This window comes from Vipera berus (assembly GCF_964194415.1).
Source record: "Vipera berus genome assembly, chromosome: 2".
Classification (NCBI taxonomy): domain Eukaryota; kingdom Metazoa; phylum Chordata; class Lepidosauria; order Squamata; family Viperidae; genus Vipera; species Vipera berus.
In genome coordinates this window covers 138080265-138089272 of record NC_138203.1, presented here as the reverse complement: position 1 = coordinate 138089272, position 9008 = coordinate 138080265, and positions in this window count along the sequence as shown.

Sequence of the window (9008 nt, the reverse complement as noted above, 5' to 3'; positions counted from 1 at the left end):
CCCCAGATATTTATATAAATAATTATAAAGCTCTATATAAATCTATATAAATCTCATAATCTCTGGAAAGAGAGCCAGCACACCTCATTCCTCTCCTCAGTTCCTGTTCCCACATTTTCTCTGACCATTTTTTTTTGGGGGGGGGGAAATCGAGGGTCTCACCTTATTATCAGGGCTCACTGCTTTTAATGCTGGACAGCTAGAATGGAGGCAGCAACTGAACAGAGCCTCTCCTTGGGCGGCCCCTGGCCCCACAGCTCGCCACTTGTTCTACTCACAGGAAGGCACTGATTCCTTCCACTTTGCTTCCTCTAAAGTCCCGAATGGTTTGGGAGTTCAGCAGAAGATCAGCCAGGCCTGATGGGACATCGGAACCCAAGGGATGAAGAGACGAGAGACAGAGGCGGCTCGGGCTAAGAATCCGTGCTTCATCTACCAGTGGAAATGACAACGGTGCACCAGGAGGTTGCAAGTCCCAGCTCTGCCTCTTGACTGGATGATGTACATCACCACCCCCAAGGTCCCGAGCGCTTAAGCAGACTGTCTCTGGGGTGGACTTGATGCATGTTTGGGCCATCGTCAGCACGGAACCATTGACCCAATGGGCAGCTTGGAAAGGAGCGATTTCCATCACCTTTCTGCCCTTGTAGCTGTTCTCAGAAGCAACAACAAGACTAAAGGCCTCAACCCCCTCCTTGGCCCATGTCTCTTCCCAATACATCATCCTCATCTTCTCCACTGTCCAATCATTCTGCAGACACACACACAGACACACAAACACATGCACAGGCTTTCCTACCTTTGAGAAGGCCCAATCCTTTGGTTGAGATGGGAACGTGGTCCCCTTCTGCTCTCTGCTGGCACCAAGATGCACTGCACTTTTTTGTGCTTGGTTTACTTATTTATTTAATTTAATTTAATTTATTTATTTATGAGAAATGTTTACATTTGCACTTACTGTGTGTGTCCCATCTGAGGGAGGAAGCCACGGGGGGGGGGGGGGAGAAGGAAAAGGAGTGCATAAGGGGCAGGAAGTGGGATTGGTGACATTTGTGACCTATTGATGTTGAGCTGCGGCACTGCCTAAAAAGAGAAAGGGGAAGTTTGCTCGAATTTACCCTTAGGTGGAGAAAAACAAACCAAACCAGCCGATCCTCTTGGTTTCTCAGGTGAAAAATCTTGGCTTGGAGAATCATGTTGTGTTATTGCTTCCCATTTCGATTCATTTGTTGCTTAGAGGTGTTTGGTTAAACCCCAGGGACGTGAGAGTCTAGGTCAGGGTCAGGCTAAAAGCAAGTGCGGGCATAAACTTATTCAGAAACATTTTTTTTTCTCCCAGTGGAAGACTTGCAGGAAAAGGGGCACAGCCACCAAAAATAAAAAATGTCGGAACCAGCGCAACTCTCTCCCCATTGCAACCAACCGGCATGCGCTGGAAAGTGAGGCTGTCAAAAACTATTGTCAAAGGAAATCTTATGAGGGGCAATTGGCTGTCTACATATGATATTGGGCGTTCCTGTTGCCTCTCTGGCAGGAATGTGCTGGATTGCATTCAACCCTCAGGTGCCCTGGTGCTACTCCTTTTCAGTTCAAAGGGGCCAAGACCTTAGGTGCTCAAGATGCTGTTCTTGCAGCGTGTTTGATGCTTATGTATCCATATAGCCAGAGGTGTACTCCTTTCTCATAGATGAGGACCCTCAGTAAACCTGGGGGAGAATGTACGGCAATCACACACAAGCTTGGTGTAGGGCTAATTGCCTATGTTTCACGTAGGCAATTAGAAATAGCGGTCCATATTTCTGGTAACAACCCCTCCCCAAACAAAAAGTTGCATATATTTTTTTCCTGGGAAAATTCCATCTGAATAATTTGCCCATCAAGGCTGATGGTGCTAGGTCAAGCAGAGTACTGGCAAACTGTATGCTGTAAAGCAGTTTTATAACTCAAGAAATGCTGCCTTGGACCTGCTGCCAAGTCAGACATTCTTACTGAATACCTTCTGCAATATTCGGAGATGTGTGCAGACATCTCCCCTGGTCATCAGCGCAGGCTCTCAAACTCTGTTTATGCAGTACCACTGCTTTTTTTTTTAAAGTCTCCTCCATGTCAAGCTTGGCTCATGGCAACGTCTTAAGTTACATCTGTGTACGGTTGGGTAGTTGCTTGGGTTTTTTTGGCAACAAAAGAGAAATCCTTTGCCATTGTCTTCTGGGAGTCTATAAACGTTTTACTTTCCAGACTAGCCTGTACTCTGGTGGACTCCTATTCAAATACAAATCAGGTTTCACGCTCATTTTGGAGATCATCTTTTGGCCACTGCAATATATATATATATTTTCCTCTTGTTTGATCCTCCACTTAATCCTGAAATAATCCACACCTCCACTAGGCTAAGGATGATACCAACATACTCTTTTCATAACCTTAAAGGCATGGTAGAAGTTCAAGGGTGCCGTAATTCTCGCTAAACTTTGCGCAGCCATTGCATTCCTGTTTAACACTGAAAACTGGTGCAAACTTTTGATGCAGAATTTATTCTCAGGGCTACCATATCTGTGCTGCAAATATCTGAATAACCATTACACGGTAGCAGGGAACGCAGCCTAACTATATGGAGACTTGAAAGAAATTCTACTACTAATTCAGGAAAACAAAAACTGTTTTAACGCTGAGTTGTGGAGAAATGCACAGCACGAGGGACGCGCTTGAACCTTTATCAAACTCTGATTATATCCTCCAAGCATGGATTTTTCTCAATAAGGGAAGAAGGGCGGTCAAAATTCTTTAAACGCTTTAATTTCTTTAGTTTAAGAAAAATGGGGTAACCTGGCAAAAGACACACCAAAAAGAAGGTGCTAAAAAGCCAGCCCTTGCAATAATGGGAGCAGCAGTGTTCATAGGCTGTTACAAGTCATGCATCTGTGAAGCAGGGCGTGTAAATAGGGAGTGAATGCCGACAGCTAGCAGAGAGGTTTCTGTTCCTTTAGGACTTCACAGGCCAGAGTAAGAGAATGATAGCTGGGCTGCAAAGATCCACATGACCATCACGTGGCAACAATAACCCTCAGACAGAAGGACTAGTGAAAATATTCTCTGTTGCAAGTCATCCAGGCCTGGGCCCTTATTGGGAATCCTGTGCTTTTGGCCTTTTCCAAAAAGCCACTAACTAGAAGAACAACTTAAATTTCAGCTTGAACTTTTGCCTTTTCTATATGGCTGTCCTGACTTAAAGAACAGAATCACAACCAGCAACTCAGTGGCTAAGTCAAAAGGTCATTAAGCAAAAAACTTCATGTGACTGTGCAGAACCGACAAGGCCACTTCCACTCCAGTCGTTAAGCAAATTGCCTGCGCTCCTTAAGCGAAATATCGCATGATTGCAACTTGCAATTTTGCTGCAGGCTGGCCATGAAGCACACGCTGTCATCACTTCTGTCGTTAAACAGGACACAGTAAGTGAGGACTATCTGTAAGAGCTGTTGGTGGCGCAGTGGTTAGAATGTAGTATTGTGGCCTAATTCTGCTGACTGCCAACTGCCAGCAGTTCGAGTCTCACCGGCTCAAGGTTGACTCAGCCTTCCATCTTTCCGAGGTCCGTAAAATGAGGAATAGGCTGATTCTGTATACCGCTTAGAGAGGGCTGTGAAGCACTGTGAAGCTGTATATAACTCTAAGTGCTATTACTCTTAAGAAGTATCAAGCTAGGCTTGATTCCTGTAGAGTACTCTGGAGCAGGGGTCCTCAACCCCTGGGCCAAGGACTGGTCCCAGTCCGCGGCCTGTTAGGAATCAGGCTGCACATCTGGAGGTGAGCGGTAGGTGAGCAGGCAAAGCTTCACCTGTACAGGTAGTCCTCGACTTACAACAGTTCATTTAGTGACCATTCAAAGTTACGATGGCACTGAAAAAAGTGATTTATGACAGTTTTTCACTCTTATGACCACTGCAGCATCCCTATGGTCCCATGATCAAAATTCAGATGCTTGGCAACTGGTTCGTACCTTTGACGATTGCCATGTCCCGTGGCCATGTGATCCCCTTTTGTGACCATCTGGCAAGCCAAGTCAATGGGGGGGGGAAGCCAGATTCACTTAACAACAGTGTTACTAATTTAGCAACGGCAGTGATTCACCTAACAACTCTGGCAAGAAAGGTCATAAAATGGGACAAAATTCATTTAACAAATGTTTCACTTAGCAACAGAAATGTTGGGCTCAATTATGGTCCTAAGTCAAGGACTACCTGTATTTGCAGCTGCTCTCCAGCGCTAGCATCAATGCCTCAGCTCCGCCTCAGATCATGAGGCATTAGATTCTTACAGGAACGCAAAACCTACTATAAACTGTGCATGTGAGGGATCTATGTTGTGCGCTCTTCCTCCCCCTCCCCCGGGCGTGGAAAAATTTGTCTTCCAGGAAGCTGGTCCCTGGTGCCAAAAAGGCTGCTGTAGAGAAGCATTTGTCAGTGCTTTCTTCCATGATGTTTTTCAGCTTCCCATTTTGAGAGTCCGGGGGCTTCCTGGAGAGCATCCATCCAAATACTAACTTGACCTCTGCCTGCTTAGCTTCTGAACCCAAACAAGATCAGGCAAATGGTGCCACCTGCTGAAAAGCAAGAAATATAGCAGAGCCAATAAATGAATCTCAGGCGACTGGCAGCTAGCTCCCAGTGAATTCACAATCGGTAGTAGCACCCAAATGTTCTCAGCCGTGGACAGAGGCAGACACTCCTTGGGCCTGTGGTGGCGAACCTATGGCACACGTGCCACAGGTGGCACGCAGAGCCTTCTCTGTAGGCACGCACGCCGTCGCCCCAGTCCTAGGCCTTCAGCTGGGTTTCATAAAACCTTTTTCGCTTTAGGCTTCTGCCGTGTGCAAAAAAAAAAGGTTCAATCAATCAATTTCAACTCGTGGGGAAAAAAAGATCTCGCAAAGTTGGAATTGATTGATTGAACTTTTTAGTCCCACCCAGTCTGCCGTTACCAACCCGGCCACGCTCACCCAATGGGCCACGCCTACCCAATGAGCCACACCCAGCCAATGGGCCACACCCACCCGGCACCCGATGATAATATAAGTGGGTTTTGGGTTGCAGTTTGGGCACTCGGTCTCTAAAAGGTTCGCCATCACTGCACCTGGGCAATACCACAACTCAAATTCCAGCTTCCTAGCTCTACAGGAGATCCATCAGCTAAATGGAAATAACCTTAGAAGCAGGAGAACCAAGATTGACGGCAGGGAAGATGCGAAATTACATGTCTAGCTGCTTCTCTAACCTTTCAAATAGAAATTCTTGACTGAAGAAATTTATCAAACTCAGTGAAAGGGAGAAAGAACCATGTTCAACACCGCCGTACTGCCTTGTGCCTCCCTCCTGACTAGCCCTAGCAGGCGGTTGAAGTTTGGAAAATGTAAGAATTTTCACATAATTTAGAGCTTCCCGTTTTAAATTTCCTTTCTGCAGAAGGGGTCAGCATGGGTCGTGTTTTGTGTTCCCTATGCACCTACCCAAAAGATCTTGTGGCTAAACTCCAGAGAGAAAACAGCCTGTCTTCCAAACATTGTTATCTGTCGTCTTCTTGGCAAGGCTACAGCATCGGGTGTAATTTTGAGGCAGGTTCTAATCAAAATGTTGACTGTATTTAATGTTTCCTGCGGACACTTCTTAAAAATACTTTTAACGGCATGGCAGGAGTTAGGCAAACTTTTTTTTAGTTTCCCACCACTTCCGTGTGATAGGCATTTTCCTATTTGTTTCAGACACCCGACATTTTTGTGTCCGTGCTACGAAACAATCGAGAAAGAAGCCCTATGCACTTTTCACTATATATTTGGCTTCCCCTTATTACAAATGTGGCAAATTAAATTAGAGACGATGGCTGGACATGCATCAAGACCCCATTTCACCCTGAATATACAGCTGGGGTGGTGGGGGGGGAAAGTGTAGATATGGCTAGCTAGTATACTTGCAAAAGTTAACACAACTGATGTGGTCCTTCCTTCTTGCACTCAGAGAACACAACTAGATTCATCCAACAACTTTACAGATCAATTCATCCTTAGATTTTCAGTCACAAAATGACACTTCTGTGGAAATGATGGAAAGATGTCATTTTTCCATCCTCTCTTCCTTAGGTGTCTTATGAACTTGATTCACGATTGAAGCCCAAAGTGGTTAGCTTGAACAAATAAGCCAGGGCAATTGGGTTCTTATTGCAGCTAAGTTTTACATCAGGTAGCCCTTTGATTTGATCCATGCAAGGTCATTTGGTAAGATAACAGTAGTGAGAAAGCTCAAATGTGGGTAGAAATCTCAAAGCAAAATTAAAACCAGAATTCAGCATCAAACCCTTGTAAACATAGATCAAGTCCTGCAGAATTTATCTCCTATTGCTGGCCAATTTCAGTGCTGATAAATTAGCATTTTTATATTTTGCGTACAGCCAACAGAAGCCACAATTACGTAAAAGTTTGTTGCGGTTACTGACTCTTTTTATATGAGGGAATGGGTTAAACCTATCTCGCCCAACTGGTAGCCTCTTGCGATGGCACCCAGAATTCGCAGCCTGCCTCTGCAAAATGGAGCTGTAATTCAGTTGTGGGCAACACGCTCCAAATTTTTGAAGTCAAATACTGGTGCTTCAGATAGCCCTGCTAAGAAAAGTTATGTGCCTCCTAGTTTGGAAAAACGTTAAGAAAAATCAATACTGGGCTTGATTTTCCAACCGTAAAAATTAACATACACAAAATAGGTCTCCCAATCTGCAAATCAAAACTCTCAAAAACAGGAAATGAAAGCCAAACTCCTGGCAGATAGTATACGTTCTTTTACAGCAGGTTAAAATGATTCTGTCCTTCGTTAACACACTTGAATCTATGTTGTAAAATCCAGGGTCTCTGTTCAGGCTCCTTATGGCTGTATTCATTCTCTTGCCAGCATAAAGCCTCTGTAAGAAACGCTGCACTTACGCAGCAAGCATGATGTTAAGACACACACTTTGGCCTCTCCCAACTTAAGTTTTGTCATTCTTCCTGTGGAAGGCAAGTTCTCGATCCCTTCGATAAAGCCATACTTCCTACCACTTTTGATCTGTGCTTTCCCTATTGTTTTAACATCTACCCTTGTAAGATAGATCATAACTGTATGGAACTAACATTGCTTAGATGAATAATGGCACTACGGATTTCAATTAAAGACCATTTTGTATTCAGTGTTGGCATGCTAATATAGCCCTTCGTTTCGTTTGTATTTCCAAATGCAATAGCATGTATGCGAGAGTAAATCTGAAACATGCCCCCCCCTCTTTACATCTATTTTCTCAACATGACCAGAGTTCCCCATTGTAAGGATTCCAGCTTTCATTTATTAAAGTTGCACTTAAGGACATTTCTATTCCTTAAGGATGCACAAAAGTGTGTTTGAAAGGGAATGTACAATGCCTACTAAAAATTCAGACGCCAAAGAAGTTTAATAGAATTGTAAATAACTATTGTTGGACTTCTGCAGTTTCTTTGATCTCCACCAGCAAGCAAAGCAAGAGAAAATCACACTTAACACCAAATGTCTCCCCTTCTATAGCCTAAACACCTAAGTGCAAATGTCAGTATAGGTCTTCAATATATTTTACTAACAAAATTATTGTTAAAACATCCAGATGTACTCTGGAGTTTGGTTGGCTGAGGAAACAACTAGGGACAAAAGGGATCTCTGGATGCTGTTGATGCTGTTGGCTAAAGCTACACTAAGTTAAAGTTACCGGTAATATAGTTTAAAACAAGTGCTTCCTTATTGCAGACTACACTATAGCACTCTCGGCCCAACTGACATACAGTATAATATTGCTCTGATAATAAAATTGCTTAGCTTTTGCAAGCAAATGCCCGAATGCAGAAAATTTGAGTTGTAACGTAAAACTATTAAGAGTTCTACACAAGTGTACACAATTTTTGTTTGTAATGTGACCAAGGTTGTCTCCACAACCACTAGAAATCAAGTTGTTAACAGTCATTTGTAATGGCAGTTGCTGCTGTTTTATTTTGAACGACATTAAGGAAACTTAGCTACTGCATCTAGCTATTTCTCACAAACTGTGTGTGGTTAAGAGCAGGGAGATAGAAAATCAGCCTAAAATGTAGTCCTCTGGAAGGGGTGAAGGCAGCCTTCATTCACTCAGCTGTTTAGTGTAATTGCCAGAAACTAAAACTAGCTAGCTTCCCCTCTCCTTTTAGCTACTTCAAAAGCAGAAAAGATCTTAAGCACATTTCAAGGCCTCCAGATGGGATGGGTCTTCTGCTGATATTTATTTTTATTTATTAAACTTGTTCAGTGTCACAAAGTGACATTTTAATGACAGTTCCACTGAGTATCACTATTTTCTACATCTGTCCAAATAGGTAAGATCTGATGTTTCCTAGTGCAAAACCTGTATCCAGCTAATACAAATATATTTCAGGAAAGTAAGATACAACGTACAACTAAAATATTAAACACTTGAGTTTAGGTCCAGTATCTACATCTACTGTAACTCTTTCCAACAACTGCTACAGCCTTCCTTGCTCCATTAACCAAACAGCAGCAAAAAAAAGCAGAGAACCCCAGTTGCTGTTGGACAAGACTACTGTTTAAAATGCAGGGCTGATATAGAATGCTAGTTTGAGAAAATCAAAATGAGAATTTCTTGATGTCATGTCACCATAAAGTCTTCTGCAGAACTGCAAGAGGAGGATCTTGCCAATTGTCTCCTTGGTAGAGGACCAACAGAAGCCCAATGCTGACTTAAATGTTCTTAATATCTGGTTAACATTTTTAGGTGATTTACACAATAGGTTTTGCGCAACTTCTGCAAGGAGCCTTGCATATTCACGTAGCCTAGGGCTGTCAAACTGCTGGCCCGCGGGCCGGACGTGTCATCCGGAAGCTGTGCCCACCCCATTGCCAGCAACGGCAAAACCGTCCCGATACGTGACGTCGCAAGTTTGACATGTCTCATATTTAGGCGTCACCATACCC